At 47.3% G+C, this 23,923-nt stretch overlaps 1 protein-coding gene across 1 annotated transcript in view; it reads left to right on the top strand.

Annotated features, from left to right (window-relative positions):
- The first annotated feature begins 9,631 nt into the window (after positions 1 to 9,631).
- Positions 9,632 to 23,923, top strand: part of LOC309556180 (uncharacterized protein) — a 75,350-nt gene continuing 61,058 nt past the window's right edge. Inside the window, exon 1 of the mRNA XM_082258549.1 lies at positions 9,632 to 9,656. The gene's annotated coding sequence lies outside the window, so the exon portion shown is untranslated. The remainder of the gene's footprint in view (positions 9,657 to 23,923) is intronic.

The following is a 23,923-nucleotide window of genomic DNA, read 5'->3' as shown; positions in this document are numbered from 1 at the left end:
GTTGGCAATAGGTTAATTTAATTACCAATGGTATTTGTATTATGAAGCATGAGGGGGTTAATGTATTGTCACTGCTGGTCACTCCTCTATTAGTGATCGACCAGTGGCAGGTAATTAACCCCTTTGTGCTGCATTAGTGCAACCAGTATCAGTGCAACCAGTGTTAATTAACACTGATACTGGTTGCACTAATGCAGCAAAAAAGGGTTAATTACCTGCCACTGGTCGATCACTAATAGATGAGTGACCTGCAGTGACAATACATTAACCCCTCATGCTTCATAATACAAATACCATTGGTAAGCTGCCTCAGCTCCCCCCCCCATCTCCCCCCACCCCCACTGCCTCAGCGTCCCCCTCCTCGGGTGTCCTGCATTCAAAAGTCCCGCCTCTGGCCGGCGGCACCGCCTCTCAATGACGTCCCTACTACGATCTGTGCATTATGAATGGACATACCAGGCGGGGGGCGGGGCGAGCGGCCGCTATAGATAGAACTAATGTGATCCTTCACTGTCAGCTCAGCACGTCTATGTGTGAATGAGAACAGAACTGACCTGACACCGGGCGGGGGGGCGGGCGGAGCGGCCGCTATTAGCTGTAACTATGTGAGCGCTTCACTTCCTTGTCAGCGGAGATACATGCCTGACAGTGAAGTGAAGCTCTCACATAGTTACAGCTAATAGCGGCCGCTCCCCCCGCCCCCCCCCCGCCCGGTGTTAGGTCAGTTCTGTTCTCATTCACACATAGTCGTGCTGAGCTGACAGGGATAATTCACATAGTTCTATCTATAGCGGCCGCTCGCCCCGCCCCCCCCCCCCCCCCCCCGCCTGGTATGTCCATTCATAATGCACAGATCGTAGTAGGGACGTCATTAAGAGGCGGATGGCCGGCCAGAGGCGGGACTTTTAAAACCTGCGCTGCGCCCTCCTCCTTCCCCACGGCGGCCATATTTATTTTCGGCAATGTTAACCCATTATCGGCCGAAATGAGATAGGCTCATTTTCGGCCAATAATTTCGGTGGCCGAAATTTCGGTGCATCCCTAGTTGCTGCATCTGTTGATGAACTTCAGAGAAAAGGATTTTACGGTAAGTTCTTATAAAAATCCAATTTTCTCTATCGTTCATCGACAGATGCAGCTCCTTATCTTCATGACTCATAGGGATGTCCCAAAGCAGTATAATCATGAGGGGTGGGAAACAACGCAGAAACAAAACGGAAGTCCCCAATGGCTAAACTTAGCTAACCAGGTAAAATGGAGCTCAACCAGGAACAACTGGAGCTCACCCGGAAAAAATTGAACACTCAAAGAGAAACTAAACTTTTAAACTGCAGCCTGCAAAACCTCACAGCCAAAAGAAGCATCCGCGGATGCAAACACATCTACCTTTGTAGAATTTTGTGAACGTATGCACAGACGACCAAGTTGCCGCCTTGCAAACTTTGTAGCACCAACGTCTGATGGCGAAAAGCCCAAGAGGCACTCAGCACTCTCGTAGAATGAGCCATCACAGGGAAAGGAGGAACCTGACCCCTCAGTGAATAGGCCTGTACCACCGTCTGCCTGATCCATCTGGAAATGGTCACAGCAGATGCAGCCAATCCCTTGCGAGGTCCATCAGTAAGGACAAAAAGAGTCTGATTTTCTAAAGGACTCAGTGGTCTCTAAATAAACCCTGATCGCCTGAACCACATCCAAAGAATGCAAGGCATAGTCCTTAGGATGCTGAGGTTTAGGGCAAAGTGAAGGCAACACAATGTCTTCATTCAGATGAAAATCAGAAACCACCTTAGGAAGGATCAACTGATTAGGTCGAAGTACAACCAGATAGGGTGAGGGGCAAGACAACGCTGCCAATTCAGATACCCTGCGGGCAGAAAATGGGACACACCTTTCCTTCTTTTCTGGGCACGGTGAATCGGTTTGAATAAAACCCCTGAAAACATTCCTGAGCGAGGAACCGTCGCAATCACCCCTTGTGACAGCAAGTGATGTACCGCCCCTCGCAAGTCCCTTAACCAGACTGGGGATAAATGAAGATTGGATGGGAAGAACCTGTCCGACAGACAAGACCAGAATTCGATCTTGTATCCTAATTGGATCAGTTTGTGAACCCATTTGTCCAGAATCAAGGAGGTCCAGGGTTCCTGAAAGAATCAAAGACGTCCCCCCACCCCAGACTCTGGTGAGGGCGCCCCTTCATGCAGCCGAGGACTTGTCTGCAGGTCCAGATTTGCCGGACTTAGATTTTCCTGACCATGGCTTCATGGAACCCCCAGAAGACCCAAACGGTTTGCCTTATTTTTGCAACCCGGAGGCAAGAAAAATGTTTGTGAGCAGTAAAGGAAGGCCCCCGCCTAGTACGCGGAGCCTTGCCCTTGGAGGATTGGGGCAGATTAGTTCTCTTACCCTCCATGATAACTTTGATCAACTCATCCACGGAGGATCCAAACAGCCTCTCCCCTGTAAAAGGTAGATCAGTCACGGCCTTCTTAGAGGCCTGGTCAGCCGATCAGCATTTTAGCCATACCATGTGCCTAATAGCAATCCCTACTGCTGACGTCCTGGCCACCAACAAGGCTGAGTCTAGGGACGTATCACACATGAACACCAGGGCTTGGGTCAACTGGTCTGTTAGTTCCAGTACCGCTGGGGGAAGCTGTTCCGTTTCCAAGTTACTTTTCAGTAACTTCACCCATTCAGTAGCGTTCTGCGCTACTAAAACATTCACAAAGGTAGCCTTTAACAAATGACCTGCTACCACATGTAAATGGTGGGACAAGGATTCTACCCGTCTATCCACAGGATCCGGAAAGGTTGGAGACTCTTCCACCGGTATCAGAGTCGCTTTATTCAACCTGGTCACCAGAGAATACACTTTTGGTGGTACAGTCCACATATTGGACACCGCCTCCGCTAAAGGATAACTGCGTGCAAAATGCTTAGGCACCAGCAACATGTGCTTAATACGTTGGCATTGTTCATCCACATAGTATGAAACCATTCTGGACTAGGAAATACCTTGCCCGATTTACAGGATTTGCGGGAGCCAAAAGACATCTGTGTATCTGATGCTGTAGGTTCATCAGCCAATTTCAGTTTCCCGCACAGAAACTATCAGGGCTTCAACCAATGCGCGTTCCCGCGTGGTGGCTGATGAGGACAGGTCCTCTTCACCGTCAGAATGTGAAGACACTGACCCTTCAAGGTGGTTTGCGTCCACGGTGACCATATCCGTCTCAGAATCCAAAGACTCTGCCGATGGAGTTGAGGGCGAAGGGCATTTGCGGCTGGCAGCACCAGAAATGACAAAAATCCACTTTTGACATCAGGCTTTGCAAAAAAAAAACTTCAATTTCTGGCTACGACTGTGAACCGGAGGGTCCCGCAGTCGCTTCCAGGGGGTTCTTCAGGTGAATTTTTATCCTGGGACTCCATTGCTCAAATAGAAAAAATTTTTGTGTAATGTCCCTTTTAAGACCACGAAAAATGCGGTCCCACCGCTCTTACTGCGGATTCACAATCCCTGAAAATGATGTAATAATAGAGCAGAAGGGGAAAAAACCCACAGGGAAACCCAGGAACGTTACCAGACCACAGAGAAGTATCCAGCCTGATCATTTTAAAAACAAAACTAACACTGTCTGCAAAGGAAGAGGAAGAAGCTCTGCCTCTATCATTATCAAGCCATGCCGCATGCCTGTCCATCCCACGGACCTCAAGAAAATGGGCGCTCATACATTCTCAATGGGGAAGCATAGAAAATGGCTGCCCATGCAAACTAATGGGAACACAGAGATCATGAACCACCGCAAAATGGCGGCCCCCACAGCACGCCATGCGGTCTCCAGGACCCCCCCCCCCCCCCCCCCAGGGTAAAACCTGATAGGAGTAGGGGAATGCCGAGGGGTACACCAGATTCGTCCTCCGGGGTGCCAGGGAACCGAGGGAGCTCCTAAGGTCCGACCATTCCGGGGGGGCCACACCCGCCCCGCGACCACCAAGGGTGCTCGTTGGGACAATTTTTCTAACCATACAACGGTACCAGGTGAGAGCCACTCTGAAACAGATCACCTCCCACCCAGGATGGGGGTGCTGTCAGCCAAGGGGAAGCTGCGACTCAGGGCGTTCCAGGTTGATGCGTCCCAGCGAGACTGTCCACTCGCAGACTCTTCCCCATCCATCAGGGCACTGTCGTGGCGAGGCCTAGTTCTGGACTATAACCTGCTCACTGGCCAGGCTGGGAGACCTTAAGGATCTATATTATCCAGTGTGAAACCTCAGCCGGCTGTTGCTTGTAGTTCCTCTGGATCTTGGTCCTCAGGAACTAACTAGTTGAAAAATAAAAAAATCACAAAACTTTCCCTGTTACAGCTAAGACTGGAGTCCCAGCATGGAGCTAGGTCCTATTCCTAACACTAGGCAGAACAAAACTGATGATAGCAGAGTCTGAGGGGTTATGCCTGCAGGGACAGCCCCTATGGGTGTTGTTAAGTTTTTTTCCTGCCTATTCCTAGAATGAGGAGCATAACCCTATGAGTCATTTAGAAAAGGAACTGCGTCTGACGATGAACGATAGAGAAACACGTTTTTCTGTGTGGTATGTTTTCATACATAAATGTTTTATAATAATTCATTTTCAATTTGGAGCCAGTCTTGCTTTCAGGTATTTTATCCTTAACAGTAGTGCAGTGCCGTATCGCAAAAAATGGCCATGTTATGAAGGGAGGTAAACCTTCCGGAGGGCAAGTGGTTAAGGAATTGCTTTTTTGGGTTAGTGTTTGTGAGAATCACACCCAGAAGAATGATATTAATCCCAAAAGCAAACATTTAATATATTGCCGCTCGCTGGTTCTTAGATTTGACGGCTGCAGTCGTTTTCTTTTTTTGGCTTTCTTTCCTTTATCTTCATCTAGTGATCCAGCCAGTAAGTCTGTTGTTTTTCCAAAGAACATGCTGTCAGTGGGAGGAATCGTGCTCCATCATTGGTGTCAGTGGGAGGAATCATGCTCCCATCACTGGTGTCAGTGGGAGGAATCATGCTCCCATCACTGGTGTCAGTGGGAGGAATGGTGCCCCATCACTGGTGTCAGTGGGAGGAATCGTGCCCCATCATTGGCGTCAGTGGGAGGAATCGTGCCCCATCATTGGCGTCAGTGGGAGGAATCGTGCCCCATCATTGGCGTCAGTGGGAGGAATCGTGCCCCATCATTGGCGTCAGTGGGAGGAATAGTGCCCCATCATTGGCGTCAGTGGGAGGAATAGTGCCCCATCATTGGCGTCAGTGGGAGGAATAGTGCCCCATCATTGGCGTCAGTAGGAGGAATAGTGCCCCATCATTGGCGTCAGTGGGAGGAATAGTGCCCCATCATTGGCGTCAGTGGGAGGGATAGTGCCCCATCATTGGCGTCAGTGGGAGGAATAGTGCCCCATCATTGGCGTCAGTGGGAGGAATAGTGCCCCATCATTGGCGTCAGTTAGAGGAATAGTGCCCCATCATTGGCGTCAGTGGGAGGAATAGTGCCCCATCATTGGCGTCAGTGGGAGGAATAGTGCCCCATCATTGGCATCAGTGGGAGGAGTAGTGCCCCATCATTGGCGTCAGTGGGAGGAATAGTGCCCCATCATTGGCGTCAGTTGGAGGAATAGTGCCCCATCATTGGTGTCAGTGGGAGGAATAGTGCCCCATCATTGGTGTCAGTGGGAGGAATAGTGCCCCATCATTGGCGTCAGTGGGAGGAATAGTGCCCCATCATTGGCGTCAGTGGGAGGAATAGTGCCCCATCATTGGCGTCAGTGGGAGGAGTAGTGCCCCATCATTGGCGTCAGTGGGAGGAATAGTGCCCCATCATTGGCTTCAGTGGGAGGAATCGTGCCCCATCATTGGCGTCAGTGGGAGGAATCGTGCCCCATCATTGGCGTCAGTGGGAGGAATAGTGCCCCATCATTGGCGTCAGTGGGAGGAATAGTGCCCCATCATTGGTGTCAGTGGGAGGAATAGTGGCCCATCATTGGCGTCAGTGGGAGGAATAGTGCCCCATCATTGGCGTCAGTGGGAGGAATAGTGCCCCATCATTGGCGTCAGTGGGAGGAATAGTGCCCCATCATTGGCGTCAGTTGGAGGAATAGTGCCCCATCATTGGCGTCAGTGGGAGGAATAGTGCCCCATCATTGGCGTCAGTGGGAGGAATAGTGCCCCATCATTGGCGTCAGTGGGAGGAGTAGTGCCCCATCATTGGCGTCAGTGGGAAGAATAGTGCCCCATCATTGGCGTCAGTGGGAAGAATAGTGCCCCATCATTGGCGTCAGTTGAAGGAATAGTGCCCCATCATTGGTGTCAGTGGGAGGAATAGTGCCCCATCATTGGTGTCAGTGGAAGGAATAGTGCCCCATCATTGGCGTCAGTGGGAGGAATAGTTACCCCATCATTGGCGACAGTGGGAGGAATAGTTACCCCATCATTGGCGACAGTGGGAGGAATAATGCCCCATCACTGGCGTCAGAGGAATCATGCCCCAAGGTTGGTGTCAGTGGTGGGAATAGTGCCCCAATGTTGCTGGGGGTTGGGGGAATAATGCCCCAATGGCCACATAAAAGCAGGCAAAGGGCTGCAGTTTGGAGACCACTGCTCTAATCGATGGAACAAATGCTTTCCTGACAGTCCCCCCTCCCCCTACAAATTAGCTGCAAAAAACTTTTTAAATTAAGGAATTTACAAAAAAAAAAAATTAAAATGAAAATCCTCACCTGAGTCCGGGCTTCTAACGCTTTTGGAGAGGCGAGGTTGACGGCGCCTCCCCACTGCCTCCTGGACACTCAGAATCCCAAAATTGACTATTCCAGGAGGTCCCAATCAAAATCTGGCAATAAAAAGAAAAAAAAACACAAAAAAACAAAAAAAAACACGTGGGTTTGTAGACACTTCTGGTGGCCATACACTGGGTTCATTCGGTTTTCTAATAGTTAGTGGGTGAAGATCGATAATCATTTTCACCTTTTCAGAGCTGAAAAATCAAAAGAAACGTTTGGAAACTTTCCATTGAATGAATGAAGGGAATGTGAAAGGTTAATATGTTTCTCAGGCAGTAAAAATCAAAAATGTAATAAGATAAAAAACAGCCGGCATGTCCGGACTCAGTAACCTGTTCCCATGTCTTCGGGATAAATGCCTCCATGTGCGAGTCTTTGGAATTAATTGTGAACTCCCAAACCACCTGCATAGTGATTGTGTCTGATGGAAGCTCTGGTGTCTTCCAGTATCCAAACTCACCAGCAGGTAACTCATTACCCGACAGCTTCTGACACTGACTATGAGAGAGGCTGCTGCTAGGAAGGTGATAGACATTCTATCCATCCATGCATATATATTTGGTGTCAGGATTATCTCCACACTACCATGGCCAGGACACTCCCAGCGAAGGTAATCTCTGTTCATGCTTCATATTTAGGGGTGAATCGGTGAAAGTCTCTTTGTGATGTGAAGTAGAGTCAGGGTTGGTGCACACCGATCTCTCTGTGATTTTTTTTTTAATTTTTTATATTTTTAAAAAAAGTTTCAGTAGGCATTGAAGGGAACCTTCCCCCACACAGAGCATGAAACTTCTGTACGTTTGATGTGCACTCGTTTATTGGATGAATATCTATCGGGGTGAATGGAGCATTATTGTACAATTGGATGTGTACATGGGACGAGGCTTGTGCAGTGTTGGAGTATCGAGTCTACTGCAGTTCTGAGTGTTAGAACAACAAACAGAGATGTTACAATGTAATAAACTGGATCTAGTTCAAGTTGATCCTTCGTTACGGTGTAATAAGCTAAATCCTGAGAACACTGATCTTGTGTTATAATGTATTAGGCTGAATCCTATGTATGCTGACCCTGTGTTACAATGTAGTAAGTTAGATCCTTTGTTACAATGTAATAACTTGAATCCCATGTATGCTGACCCTGTGTTACACTATAATAAGTTGCATCCTGTGTCTGCCGATCCATGTGTTACAATGTAACATGTTGGATCCTTGTGTTACATTGTAATCTGCATCTTGTGTTAAAATGTAATAGGCTGCATGCTGTATTTGCCGATCATCATGTTACAAGGTAATATGTTGGATCCTTGTTTCTACAATGTAATAAGCTGCATCTTGTGCACACAATCCTTGTGTTACAATGTAATGAGCTGGATCCTTTGTTACAATGTAATAGGCTGTATTCTTGTTTTACGTTGTAATACGTTGGATCCCCGTTTTACGATGTAATACGTTGGATCCCCGTTTTACGATGGAATACGTTGGATCCCCGTGTTACGATGTAATACACTGTATTCCGTGTATGATGATTCTTGTGTTACAATGTAATACGTTGGATCCTTTGTTACAATGTAATAAGCCGTATTCCGTGTATGCTAACTCCTGTGTTACCATTTCATACGTTGGATTCGTGTGTTACCATGTCATACGTTGGATCGTGTGTTACCATGTCATACGTTGGATCGTGTGTTACCATGTCATACGTTGGATCGTGTGTTACCATGTCATACGTTGGATCCCATGTGTTACCATGTCATACGTTGGATCCCATGTGTTACCATGTCATACGTTGGATCACATGTGTTACCATGTCATACGTTGGATCCCATGTGTCACCATGTCATACGTTGGATCGTGTGTTACCATGTCATACGTTGGATCCCATGTGTTACCATGTCATACGTTGGATCCCATGTGTTACCATGTCATACGTTGGATCACATGTGTTACCATGTCATACGTTGGATCCCATGTGTCACCATGTCATACGTTGGGTTTGTGTGTTACCATGTCATATGTTGGGTTTCCTTGTGTCACCATGTCATACGTTGGGTTCGTGTGTCACCATGTCATACGTTGGGTTCGTGTGTTACCATGTCATACGTTGGGTTTTCTTTTGTTACCATGTCATACGTCGGGTTAGTGTGTTACCATGTCATATGTTGGATCCGTGTGTTACCATGTAATCTGCATCCTGTGCACACCTAACTTGTGTTACAATGTAATAAGTTGGATCCATCATTACAATGTAATAAGCTGCATTCCATGTATGCCAATCCTTGTGTTTACAATGTAATACGTTAGATCGTTTGTTGCAATTTAATAAGCTGCATCTTGTGCACACTGACCGTGTGTTACAAAGTAATAAGCTGCATGCTGTGTTTGCTGATCCTCGCATTTATAGTGTAATAAGGTGCATTGCGTGTATGCCGATCCTCGTGTTACAATGTAATAAGTTGGATCCTTTGTTACAATGTAATAATCTGCATCCTGTGTACACCGATCTTGTGTTACAATGTACTTTATTACACAGGATTCATTTAGCACCAACAGTTTGCGTAGTGCTTTACAATATAAAGGGTGACCATTACAATACAGTTCAATACAGAAGGAATAAGAGGGCCCTGCTCATTCAGCTTACAGTCTGGGGGGGGGGGGTACAAAAGGTAATATAGCTGCAGGGGATTATCTGATTGGGGTAACTCTGGTACAGTTTTTAGGTTGGGGTAGACTTCCCTGAATAAGTGAGTTTTTAGGGATCGCCTAAAGGCGGACAGGGTAGGGGCTGACCAGACATTCTGGGGCAGGGAGTTCCAGAGAATGGGAGAGGCTCTGGAGAAGTCCTGAAGGTGAGTGTGGGAGGAGGATGAGAGGAAGATTTGGGTGATGATCTGCAGATGAGGTTGGTGATTTAGCTGGGGGCGATGTTGTGGATGGCGTTGTATGTTGTGGTTCGTATTTTGGATTTTTTTGTATGGTGGGGTAGGGGAAGCCAGTGAAGGGATTGTCAGTAAGGTGCATCATGTGCAAAACACTGATCTTTTGTGTTACCATGTATTAAGCTGCATCTTGTGTCTACCGATCCTTATGTTACAGTGTAATAAATTGGATCCTTTGTTAACAATGTAATCTGCATCCTGTGCACATCGATCCTTGTCTACAATTAATAAATTGAAAGCCTTGTTACAGTGTAATAAGCTCTCTTGTGCATGCCTATCCCCTGTTGCAGTGTAATAATCCGGATCCTGTGCGTGCCTATCCCGTGTTGCAGTGTAATAATCCGGATCCTGTGCATGCCTATTCCGTGTTGCAGTGTAATAATCCGGTTCCTTTGTGTGCCTATCAGTGTAATAACCCGGATCCTGTACATGCCTATCCCGTGTTGCAGTGTATTAATCTGGATCCTGTGCATGCCTATCCCGTGTTGCAGTGTATTAATCTGGATCCTGTGCATGCCTATCCCGTGTTGCAGTGTATTAATCTGGATCCTGTGCATGCCTATCCCGTGTTGCAGTGTGATCTTCTGTTACAACATAATAAGTGGAATCCTGTGCCTCTCGATCTGGTGCCACTGACCTCTGATTGTACAAACATACGTTGTGGAGGAATATGCATGTGTTGTCCTTGGAAAAAGAATTTGCCTGGAACAAATCCACCTCAGCCAATGGCATGATTTTTTTTCCATACTACCCCACAAGGCGGTGTCGGTCAGGGACCTACTGATAATATTGTCTAATTCCGCTATTAAATCTGCATCAGTCAGTGAATGGTTTAGGCTTGACGGCTCCTCTAGGTTGGACGTAGGTAGACCTAGGTAGACCTATCTCGGGCTCACTATGGGACATCATTGAACCCATTGGGGCACCACCGGGACATCATTGGGGCACCACCAAAGTTTCACTCTGAATGGGTAATTGCTGGGTGCAAGGGATAACGCTGTGTACAGTCGAAAGCACACATATGTTCACCCAAGGATGACGCTGCGTGATCTTTGCATGGTTGCAGTCAACTCCCCTCTAATTTGGAACGTCACTCACTTGGATCAGGTCTCTGAATGCTCCATTTTATTGTATAGGTTTTCACAGCTCGTGTATTTTTGAATTCGCATTCACGGCACCTGAAGCCCTTCATGGAAACCAGCAATCACTGAACCCATATCTTCCTCTTCTGGTCCTTGTGGTAACAAAGTTTATGAGGAAGAGGAAGTGTTGTGCGTCTATTCTTCCAGCCATTGTACATCAGATAAAATCACCCTAAAGCCTGGTACACAGGATGAGAATTTTGGTCTGTTTTTTGGTTTATATTTTTGCATGCCAGTCTCATATTGAAAATGAAGAGGTTGTAAACCCCTCTTGTGTGTTTACCTAATAGGTGCTGTAAAAATCTCCTAAACTTTCACAGTTGAGGAGATATTTACTGGTATAGCAACCCGTGCCGTTTCTTCAGAGCCTTGTGCCGTGACCGACTGCTCCTGTGCGCATACGCGGGAGTGACGTTACGCGCCTCCGGCCACTCACACAGCCAGAGTCCGTGGACTCGGGAAGGAAGACGGATGAAGATGGTTGTGGAAGACGGATGAAGATGGTTGTGGAAGACGGATGAAGATGGTTGTGGAAGACGGATGAAGATGGTTGTGGAAGACGGATGAAGATGGTTGTGGAAGACGGATGAAGATGGTTGTGGAAGACGGATGAAGATGGTTGTGGAAGATGGATGTGGCCTCCAGCAGGGACGACGAGGGCTTTTTGTTTGGAGGTGTCACATTATGTGCGATGCATACTGGCACATTATGCCTTTTACTTTTCCGGTAACAAATAAGAAGAAAACAATTACGTCAGAGATGTATAGTAACTAAGTAGAACTACTTCACTACTGTACTTTAAGTACCGAAAGGTGGTATCTGTACTTTCCTAGAGTAGAGTTTTTTTCTCCTACTTCCACTTTTACTTCACTACATTTTTTTCAATGATTTCAATACTTCTACTCTGATAATTTTTTTTTTTTGTGCTGCATAGTTACTCGTTACTATTATAAAAATTACCACTGCCAGAACAGTAGATGGCAGGTTTCATGAAGTTCAAAAAAATGTGTATTATGTCATGTGTAAATCAGCGCATACGAAAATAAATGCTACTGTATGTATAAATAAAATGGTCTACATATCTGCTGTTAAGGGCTCTTTCACACGGGCGGTCCGATCAGATCCGCCTGTCAGTTTTTTAGGCGGATCTGATTGGATGCCCCATTCAGCCCTATGGAGCAGCGGATGTCAGCGGTGACATGTCCGCTGACACCCGCTGTCCGATCCTGTCCGTGAAATGCGGACGGATGGAAACCCTATTTTCCATCCGTCCTGGGGATCAGATCGGATGGGATCGGATGAGAGCGGACAGGTGGTCTGCTCTCATCCGATTCCCCATAGAGAGCAGCGGGGGCTGTGACACCTCCCTCTCCGCACTGCAAGCGGAGACGGAGCTGTCATCCGCCGGCTCAGCGGGGGATCCACGGAGGCGGACCGTGTGAAAGAGCCCTAAGGGGAAAGAGAACCCCCCCCAACCAAGGAAAGTTACAGCCAAAGGAATTGTGATTGTCCTTTAGGTTAATCATTTGAAATAATAAAAAACAATATGATGTTCAAACTTTTGACTTCTTTCTTTAATAACTACATAACACAGTACTTGTACTTTTACTTTCAGTACTTGATTAGCAAAATTTAAAAGAAAACTACTTGCAATACTTAAGTACAAAAAATGTTGAATACTTTAGTACTTCTACTCAAGTCACTTTTTGATAGAGCACTTCTACTCAAGTCACTTTTTGATAGAGCACTTGTACATTTACTCAAGTATGGGTTTCGAGTACTTTATACAAGTGTGCCCCACGTACATTTACTTTGGCAGGGTGGCCCTTAAGCGCAAAATTACATACCTTTTTACGTGATTTTGTAGAAAGGCTCTTGGGGAGGGCAGTTGTTCAGGAGAATGACAGAACAGCGGGTCTGCCTATGTAAACAAGGGAGACCGCCATTCTGTCAGGCAGGAAGAGAGAGATCTTGTGTTCCTACTAATCAGGAACACAGATCTCTCTCTTCCTGCTGTCAAGTCTATTCCCACAACAGAGTTAGAAAGCACACCTAACCCCTTTGATCACCCCTAGTGTTAACCCCTTCCCTGCCATAGTCATTTTATACAGTAACCTGCATATTTTTTAGCACTGATCTGAACTGTAATGGTGTCACTGGTCTCCATAAAATGTCACTTAATGTCAGATTTGACTGCCGCAGTCCCGCTAAAAATCGCTGATCACCGCTATTACTAATAAAAAAAATAAAAAATTAAAAGTCCATAAATCTATCACATAGTTTGTAGATGCTAGAACTGTTGCGCTAAGCAATATACGCTTTTTTGGAATTTGGATTTTTTTTTTTTGCACCAAAAATATGTAGCAGAATATAACTTGGCCTAAACTGATAAAGCATTTTTATTTATTTTATTTATTTATTTTTTATTGGATGCGTTTCTATAGCAGAAAGTAAAACTTTTTTTTTTTTTTTTGTCAGTCTTTTTTTGTTTTTAGCGCAAAGAAAAACTGCAGAGGTGATCAAATACCACCAAAAGAAAGTTTTGTTTGTGGGGGGGGGGGGGGAGAAAGGGCATCAATTTTAATTGGGTACAACGTCTCACAAGCATGCAATTGTCAGTAAAAGCGACGCAGTACTGTATCGCAAAAAAAAAAAAAAAAATGGCCTGGTCATTAAGGAAGGTAAAACCTTCCGGTCCAGAAGTGGTTATTGGTGTTTACTATGCCAGTCCTAAAGCGGTGCAACTTTGGGGACCGCCAAAGGAGATGTATCGGGTCCCCCTTAGCTCTCTTGCATTGCGTACACAATGGGTCTGGGCGGAGTCCAAGAGTAAACAATTCAAGTGGGAGCTGAAGTAGATAAGAAAATTCTCATGCCACAGAGGACAGCTTTGGAAGTCATGTAATGTATTCTGTCGTTTCTGAGCATAATTGGTCTTGGTTCTCCAATTTTTTTTTATTTTTTTTTGGACGAATACTGTACTGATTAAACGAACATTGTACGTTCTGGTATCATGTTTGTCCCTTTTGGATAATTTTGCGTGAACTGTTGTGATCTTGTACTACAATATTCTGATTGTGTGTGACAGCCTTAATACTGCAGATGGGAGTAGGTTGGTTATAAGGGATTTTTTTTTTTTACCATATTTAACACCCGTGTCTGCTGTGTTCTGTCTTGTGATTGGTTGCAACAGTTTGCCCTTGGGACTTTGTCTTATGATTGGTGTAGTTGATATTTATTCTGAGAACTGACTGTTTGTGGTGCTCTTTGTAGTCATAGGAGATCAGTCTTCTGAGAGCGATCACATGGATTGTCTTGTAATCTCTGAAGACCCGTTCAGTTGTTTTGTCATGAAGCTGGTTACGTCCTTTTATTCTTCAGTGCTGGGTTTTAATTTTCGTGTACATCATAAGTCTACTAACTGTGGAGGGGCATGTCTGTGGGGTACGGGGGGGGGGGGGTACATCACAAGTCCACTAACCGTGGGGAGGCACGTCTGTGGGGTACGGGAGGGTACATCACAAGTCTACTAACTGTGGAGGGGGATGTCTATGGGGTACGGGGGGGTACATCACAAGTCTACTAATTGTGGAGGGGCACATCTGTGGGGTACAGGGGGGTACATTACAAGTCTACTAACCGTGGGGGGGCACATCTGTGGGGTACAGGGTGGGTACATCATAAGTCTGCTAACCGTGGGGGGGGGGGCACGTCTGTGGGGTACAGGGGGGTAGTTTAATTTTAAAGGTTAACTCCACTCTCGGGGGGGGGGGGGGGGGAAATAGCAAATAATGAAAAAACAATATAACGTATACAATTGCAACACCAATCATATTGTAATTGAATGTTATTAAAAAATTACCTTTCTCTTACGTCCTCCGACAGTCGCCGCCTCTTCATATTCGTCACATATGGGGTATTAGACTTTGCTCCGAAGGAGTAGCTAGGCAACAGAATATGTTAACAATAAAGCTTTAACATATCCCACCCTCAAGGGGTGGTCCCCTCAGTCAATACCCTCCTACTTCCTGCAACCATATCTCAGTTTTAATGTCTAGCTTGTCAGGAGTGGCTGGCTCTCTCTGTGCTGGGACTTTTTGTCCCAGACTCTTTCTTCTTTTTGATATTTTGTTTGAGTTTTCTCTCTACCTTTACTTAGCTGTTATTTTTGTCAGCATTAGTTAGTTCTTCGGACGAAGAGGATCATGCGGACTGGGTCTCGGGCTGATCCCCCTGGTCGCAGGTCGTGGGTCAGTGGCTTCCCAGTCTGCCATCGAGCGTTCAGCCAGGTAACGCTCCTGGCACGGTGAACGACCCATCCCTGTTCGGTGCAGGGATGATTGGTGAGGTGGCTACCTCACCGGACGCTGTGCGGTTTCTGAACCGCCATTGTGTGCGTCTTGAATTGCGACTCTCCCTGCCTCATGTGCAGCGGCTTGTTCGCCTGTGCGGGTTCCCCACGCCATGTGAGGTAAGTGTATCTATGTGGGGACCTGTCTGTCTGGGGGGGGTCTCAGTCTGGGACTGTGTAACCTGCCTTTAATCACACTGCTTGTCTCCCTATATCTCGGCTGCATGCTGTGGGCTGCAGGGGGGGGGGAGCTGTATGACACTGAGTATGTCAGGCTGGGCAGTGTGAGGAGCTGTGTGCTGTGGGGCATGTTTTTAATGGCATGTTGGGGCATATACAGCGATCGCTGCGGCGATCTAACATGTATCCATATTATGGGATAATATTGTGTGTGATTTTATGCACTGTGGAGCGGCGATTTCGGCGCCAAACGGCGCCATTTTACCGACGCCCGCTCCGGCCGCATGGTTTACATGCACGGCGGCCATTTTCTTGTAGCCTCCATAGGCTTACATAGAGCGCCCTGGCAGCATCACTTCCTCTCTCCTGGAAGCACCGATCGAGGCAGCAGCGGAGTCTCCTCAGGTTTTATCCTTCTATTCCTGTGTTCCATTGCCTGTATTCAGTCTGTATATTCCCTGTGGGGGTCTCATTGTGCCTGAGTGTGGTGCGGTGGGCTGCGCTTGCCGCGCTTGCTGTAAGGGGGCAGTTAACCCTTGGTTGTCTGGCATACAGGGGCAATGGATTCTCAGGAGGGCAAGTTTCCCACAGTATTGGTGGAAAGCCAGGGGACCGCTGTTTCCCCCCCAGGGGGGGATTTGGCCACTATTGTGGCTGGCCTTGCTGCACAGGTGCAAATGCTGGTGGCTGCTCAATCTACTAAACGGCCCAGAGTTGCTCTGTCCTCTGATTCTGAGGGTGAAGGTGATGGGGCTGTTCTGGCGGGGACCCCCCTATCGGGGTCCCGCTCCTCTCTTGATCTAGTGGGGTCTGAGGTGGAGGCTGAAGTTGAGGGGGTTGATAATTCTCCCCCTGGCTCGCCTGAAGAGCTTGCAATCATGGATGAGTTGATTGCTTCCATTAAGCAGACGCTACGTTTGCAGGACGAGGTGTGTCCCCCAGCTGCCTTGGCGGCTTATGGGACGCAGAGAAAACGCAGGACGCCGCAGGTTTTTCCCTGCAATGCTGATTTTCAGCGCGCTGTTAAGGACCAATGGCGCGATTTGCGCAAGCCTTTTGCGGTACCAAGTAAATTTAAGCTGCGTTATCCTTTCTCGCCTGCCACTGATGAACGGTGGTGTGTGCCTCCGCCAGTGGATCATGCTATTGCGGTTTTGAACAAAGCCACTGCGATCCCTGCAGAGGGATCCCCTGTTTTCCGTGATGCCACGGATAGGAGACTGGAGTCTCTTGCCCGTCATACTTATTCTGTTACGGGTTCTATGCTTAAGGCTCTGTTTGCTTCTCTCATGGCGGCCCAGGCGATCGCAAGTTGGACGCAGATGCTTAGGCGCGTCCTAGTGGCCGATTCGGCCTCGGCGGCGACCCTGGATATGGTGGATCAGATCCACCAGGGTGTCATGTATCTGTGTGATGCGGACCTGGACCTGATTCCGTTGGCCGCGCGTGTGCACAGCGTGGCGGTGTTGTCTCGCCGCCTGGTTTGGTTGAAATGTTGGTCGGTGGACCAATCTTCACGTAAAACCTTAGCCAATCTGCCTTATGATGGGTCTCGCCTTTTTGGGGAGTCCCTGGATGTGTTGATTAAGGGGATTACCGGGGGTAAGAGCACTCTCTTGCCCCATTTCCCCAAGGCTAAGGGGGCTTCTGGGAAGAAGCATGCTCATTTTCGGCCCCCTCAGGGGTCCTTTCGTGCCTTTCGGCCGCACTACAAGGGCAAACCGTTCAAGGGCCAGGGCTCTCAGAAGAAACCCTGGTCTGGGAAACAGAAGTCCGGCCAATCCGGACCTGCGGCCCATAACAGTTCGGCCTGAAGGGGCGCCCTCACCCAGTTTTGGGGTGGGGGGACGCTTGCTCGGTTTTCTTCAGCCCTGGTTGGCCCGTGTGCGGGACAGATGGGTTCTGGAAATCGTTCGATCTGGTTACAAGATCGAGTTTTCTCTCTCGGCCAGAGAGCAGATTTTTTCCCTCAAATCTACAACTGTCTCCAGAGCGCCTGCGGGATCTGCACCTGGCGGTGCGGGACCTGAGGGCTCAGGGAGTGGTGGTTCCGGTGCCTCATCGGGACAGATTTCGGGGGTTTTATTCCAATCTGTTCACCGTGCCCAGAAAGGAGGGCAAGGTTCGTCCAATTCTGGACTTGAAAGCTCTGAACCGCTCTGTGCGGGTTCGCAAGTTCCGCATGGAATCCCTGCGCTCGGTGGTGGCTGCCCTGGTTCCGGGGGAATTCATGGCCTCCATCGATTTGAAGGATGCGTATCTTCACATCCCCATATTCGAGGGTCATCAGAGATACCTTCGATTTGCCATTGCGGAGGATCACTACCAGTTCGTGGCGTTGCCCTTTGGGCTCGCCTCGGCTCCGCGGGTCTTCACCAAGGTGCTTGCACCGGTTCTGGCATTATTGAGAGCCCAGGGCATTTCTGTCCTGGGGTATCTGGACGACATTCTGATTCGGTCTGCGACCAGTCAGGGTCTGGAGAAGGACCTGTCTGTCACGATGCAAACTCTGCAGGAGTTCGGTTGGACGATAAATGTTCCAAAGTCGACACTGAGTCCGTCGGTTCGTCTTCCCTATCTGGGAATGATACTGGACTCGGTGCAGGCGAAGGTCTTCCTGCCGGAAGACAAACTCAGGACTCTTCAGGAGGAAGTCAGGTCCCTCAGGGACGTTCCGAACTAGTCTCTGCGGACGTGTATGAGATGTCTGGGATTGATGGTCTCGGCTTTCGAGGCGATTCCTTTCGCGCAGTTTCACACGCGGGGTCTCCAGGCGGAGATCTTGTCCAAGTGGGACGGGCGACCTCGATCTCTGGATCTTCAGATCTCGTTGAGTCATCGCACCAGGGAAAACCTTCTGTGGTGGCTCCAGTCCCCGTTGGTGTCCGGGGGCAAGTCGTTTCGTCCGATCTCGTGGACGATAATCACCACGGATGCCAGCCTGTCGGGCTGGGGTGGTGTTCTGGGCGTTCTGTCCGCCCAGGGGACCTGGTCGGAGGGGGAGTCTTCCCTCCCGATCAACATTCTGGAATTGCGTGCGATAAGGCTCTGTCTTCATCGCTGGACGGACCGGCTGCAGGGCTGCCCGGTTCGGGTGCAGACGGACAATGCCACGGCGGTGGCCTACATCAACCACCAAGGGGGCACCAGGAGTGCCCGAGCGGCTCGAGAAGTGGCCGACATTCTGTCTTGGGCCGAGACTCATGTCCCGGCGATAACGGCGGTTCACATTCCAGGAGTGGAGAACTGGCAGGCGGACTATCTGAGTCGCCAGACCCTGGATCAGGGGGAATGGTCTCTCCACCCGGCTGTCTTCCAGATGTTGTGCGCGAAGTGGGGTCTTCCAGATGTGGACCTGTTCGCGTCTCGCCTCAACTACAAGGTGAAGAGGTTCGTGGCAAGGACGCGCGACCCTCGGGCAGACGCGTCGGACGCGTTAGTGGCCCCGTGGCATCAGTACAGGCTGATGTACGCGTTTCCACCGATTCAGTTGCTGTCCCGGTTCCTTCGCAGGTTACACTCGGAACGCAGCACGGTGATTCTTGTGGCACCGGACTGGCCTCGCCGGTCCTGGTACGCAGACCTCGTGAATCTGGCGGTCGACGCCCCCTGGCGTCTGCCTCTTCGGGACGATCTACTGTCTCAAGGACCGATTTACCATCCTGCTTTACAGTCGCTGGCTTTGACGGCCTGGCTGTTGAGACCGAGGTCCTGAAGGAGAAGGGTCTCTCTCCAGAGGTTGTTCATACCTTGATCAACGCGAGGAAGTCTTCCTCGGGAAAGGTTTATTACCGTACTTGGAAGGCCTATTTTGCCTGGTGTGAGTCCAGGGGGTTTTCACCCCGCACGTACTCGGTTTCCCGTGTGCTGTCTTTCCTTCAGACGGGTGTCGATCAGCGTTTGGCGCTGGCTACGATAAAGGGTCAGGTGTCTGCGCTGGCCGTTCTGTTTCAACGTCCCGTGGCTTCCAACTCCTTGGTTGGCACTTTTATTCAGGGTGTGCGGCATCTGGTTCCTCCTAGGAGGGATCCTTTGCCCCCTTGGGACTTGAATCTAGTCCTGTCTGTGTTACAACGTGCTCCTTTTGAACAGATCAGGGAGATCTCGTTGTCTATGTTGTCCAAAAAGGTCGCCTTTTTGGTGGCGATCACTTCGGCTCGCAGAGTGTCGGAACTGGCGGCTTTGTCCTGCAAGTCTCCGTACCTGGTTGTTCATTTGGATAAGGTGGTCTTGCGACCTAATCCTTCTTTTCTGCCGAAACGAGTTTCGGAATTCCATCTTAACGAGGATATTGTTTTGCCTTCGTTGTGCACGAAGCCTAAACATCCAAAGGAGGTGAGATTGCATTCTCTGGATGTTGTTCGGGCGATTAGGGTTTACCTTAAATCGACTGAGTCTTTTCGAAAGACGGACTCCTTGTTTGTTCTTCCAGAGGGTCCTCGGAAGGGCATGGCGGCTTCCGCCTCTACCATTGCCAAATGGATCAGGCAGACCATTGAACAGGCCTATGCCTTGCAGGGGAAGGTTCCCCCTGTGCCTGTGAAGGCGCACTCTACTAGATCTCTGAGTACGTCTTGGGCCTGTCGTCATGGGGCTTCTGTAGCCCAGGTGTGTAAGGCGGCGACTTGGTCGACCGTACACACTTTCACAAGATTCTACAAAGTAGATGTTCAGGCATCGGCGGATGCTTCCTTTGGCCGCAAGGTTCTTAGTGCGGCTGTTCCCTAGGGTCCCTTGTTGGGGACTCCTGGCTGTTGGGATAAGTTTTGTATCCCCTGGTTTTTTGTCTTTTCCTGGGTTGTTGCTCCTGTTGAGCACTTATTTTTGCTGTTGCCCAGCTGGTTTCCTTCCTTTGGTAAGGTTCCTTTCTTTGATGTGGAGACTGCGTTGCCTTTCGGCGCGGATGCGTTTCCCACCCCTCATGTTTGCACTGCTTTGGGACGTCCCCATATGTGACGAATATGAAGAGGCGGCGACTGTCGGAGGACGTAAGAGAAAACGGAATTTTTGTAAAATCTTACCTGTAAAATTCCTTTCTCTGAGTCCTCCGACAGTCGCCGCCCCCGCCCCTCTTTTGGGGTTTGAATGTATACTCTACTGCTATTCCACTAAAACTGAGATATGGTTGCAGGAAGTAGGAGGGTATTGACTGAGGGGACCACCCCTTGAGGGTGGGATATGTTAAAGCTTTATTGTTAACATATTCTGTTGCCTAGCTACTCCTTCGGAGCAAAGTCTAATACCCCATATGTGACGAATATGAAGAGGCGGCGACTGTCGGAGGACTCAGAGAAAGGAATTTTACAGGTAAGATTTTACAAAAATTCCGTTTTCCTTTTTAATCTGCAGCTGTTGTAATTTTCTGAAAATGCAATATGGCCGCCTGGAGCTGTTCTATACACAGAATGTATACTGACCACACCCCCAGAAACCTCATTTCCTGCTTGTGTGATTGGCTCCCCAATTTTCCCAGAATTCTGCCTAAGATACAAGTCAGATTTCTGGCACCCCCCTGCAACAAAAATGTCATTTTTGATGAGATAATCCCAATAGGAACAAGTCTAAAGGGATGCAGGCCCAGCAGCTTTCCTCATTAGGGCTGCAGGGTCGGTAATTTTCTGAAAATGCAATATCGCTTCGTGGAGGTTTTTTGTGCACAGAATGTGTACTGACTGTAATGATATCACGTACTGGACACACGAAAAGCTGTAGCAAGCGGCCATGTTGTTAAATCATTATCTCAATTCGGACATCAGAAACCAGCGCTTAGGCCTGTACAGAGCTGTAAACAGCTAATTGAGTCCTGGCAGGATGTCTGTTTCTGCTGTTCAGGCCTATCGTAAACTATGACCAAATCCATTAAGGATACCCAGAACTAATGGGGATCTTAAAAGGCAATCGTAGAGCTCTGCCCAATTCAAAACTTAACAAATCCACACACTATTCATAAACTCAGACAGGAAATTGACACATTAATAATAAGTATATATTTGGATGAGAAATGTTGTACTGAACGAATTAAGGCCATACATGACCACACTAGCACATATAGAAGGGAAGATAGCTGTCAGATATTCCCTGAGTGACAAGTTTATCTGAGCTACCCTGTGTTTAGTATCCCATCCCTGGACGCGAAATTCAATGCTGAACAATAATCTATCAGTTTCAGGAATGCATCGGTACATATTGGAAGATATAAATAGTGGTATAAAACTGTCCATAGAGGAGGGACCTGATATTGTCATAAACCTAGGACAGCCAATGGACACTCCATTTTATTGGTCAGGGGCATCTGTCAACACCCCTTTGATCCCAGAGAAAAAGGGAGATGCCTAACCAGTTGAGAGAGTTCTCATGGTACCATCAAAGCAGGAACATTTGTCAAGTTTGAGAACCGATAACATTTGGCTCATTGACTTAACTCTGATAACACCCAGGAGATTGTATTCTTCCTCCTCCATTCTACCTTATTTTTCTATTGCTGAATTGCTCTTTTTCCTTTTTTAAAACACCTTTTTTCTGTAAATATTTTATTTGCACCAACTTTGACCTGTTTCATTATTAAAACCATATTTTGAAAAGCGTTAACCTTGTCCTTAAGCTCCTAATGGAAGCTAACAAAGAACCTGTCTCTTGAAGAGTGCTACTGTATAGAATAAATCCTATGAACATACCTGTCTGTGGTGACAGTGTGTGTTACAGACAATTATTCTAAAATTATAACCGATATTCCTAGAATTATGAGCTTCCTCCCGCTCGGACCAAATGGGGTGGTGGCATTTAAAGGGTTAATTGCTTAATTAGCCCAGTGGCAATCGCACTCAGCATGCTGGCACCTAGATTGTGGTCCCGCGAGCTGGAAAAATCTTTGTGCAGGGTGCAGCTGTGATTGGCATTGTTACGTAAGTGACAGCAAGGTGTGAGATTGGCTGGTTGTGGTGATTGATGAAGCATTTTCCACCTATTCACTGGTGTTGGATGACCTTCTCTACTTAACCTCTACTAGAGACTTTTATGGACTGGGATTAACAATGTACAGAGATCACCCAGAAGGAAATATTTTTTTCTCAACAAAAGTGGAGTTACGCTTTAAGGTTTTGGCAAATAATACATCTTAGATCTGTGCAAAAAGAAAAAAAAAACCTAGGCCTCTTTCACACGGGCGTTCCGTATGTCCGTATATCACCCCATCCGTTTGCGGGTGATATACGGCCATAATGCTTGTCAATGGTATGGCGGATGTCAGCGGATGACCATCCGCTAACATCCGATTTGCGTTCTTTCAGTTCTTTTCAGTTTTTTGGAACGGAACAGAACCCTATTTTTCTTCCATTTAAAAAACGGAAAGGACGCAAAATCGGATGTCAGCTGTGTCATCCGCTGACATCCGCAATCCCATAGATATACATTATGTCCGTATATCATCCGCAAACGGATGGGATGATATGCGGACCGGATGACACAAGTGTCATCCGAGTCTGTAAAAAAAAAAAAAGTGCCGGAGCGGATCACAATACGGTCCGCTCCATGTGAAAGAGGCCCTAACCAGATGGGAATTCACTGGTACCAGAAAGAAACGATTGCACAATATATATGTATAAAAAGTTATTTTATTACAGATATTTATAAAAGAACAATAGATAAAAACAGAGTTTACAGTATCCTGTGCCATTGGCCATATAACTATGCCAGCCAAAAAAGCGCAATGGTGAAACAACACCATCAATATACTTTGCAGGCGTGATAGAGGTTGCCGCGTTTCGCTGATAGCTTCATCAGGACCTTGTCATCTTGACTGCAAAGGTAACTAACAAATGAAAGGCCTGGCCAAGAAAGACACAGTAAGCAACCTGTATTGTATTGCATTCATAGCATTTTAATCACAATCCATGTGAATTTATGCATCCCTTTAGGCAATGTAGTCCAAGAGCATTGTTTCAGAGTAAAATAGGATATACATAGATGAATCTGATATTGGAAAAAAGCTTTAATGCGCCATTCAGGACCTTCAAAGTGTCAAACCATCAACCATATAAACTATATTATTAAAACAAACAATAATCCTTACTACTGGGATGAGCTGCCCAAATAGGAATAGAGGGGCATCGTCTTTTGCCCTTTTAAACATATTTAGGGATTTGAAGCCATAATGGTATAACTGGAAAACATTTGCACCCAGTTAGAACCCTATAGAAAAGTTGGCTACCAATGTGCCACATCTCTTTTCATTTTATATATATATATATATATATATCTTTATTTTTTATGGGATTTTTTAGGCACAGTTTACAGCATTGATTTAAAATTCTTATAACTTTATTACAAAAATTATAGTGTCTCATTATCTCCAACTATCATATCAGTTTCTCTAATAGTGTTTTTTTTTTTTTTTTTTTTTGAAAATTTTTATTATTTTAAAGAGAACAACATGCAAAACATAGCCGTTGGGCATACCCTGGCTCAACAATACAAAATACAACAAGTCACAAGAACAAAAAAAGAAA

Source organism: Pelophylax lessonae, assembly GCF_965119305.1.
Source record: "Pelophylax lessonae genome assembly, chromosome: 5".
In the NCBI taxonomy this organism is placed as follows: Eukaryota; Metazoa; Chordata; class Amphibia; order Anura; family Ranidae; genus Pelophylax; species Pelophylax lessonae.
This window is presented reverse-complemented; position numbering and strand designations above follow the sequence as displayed.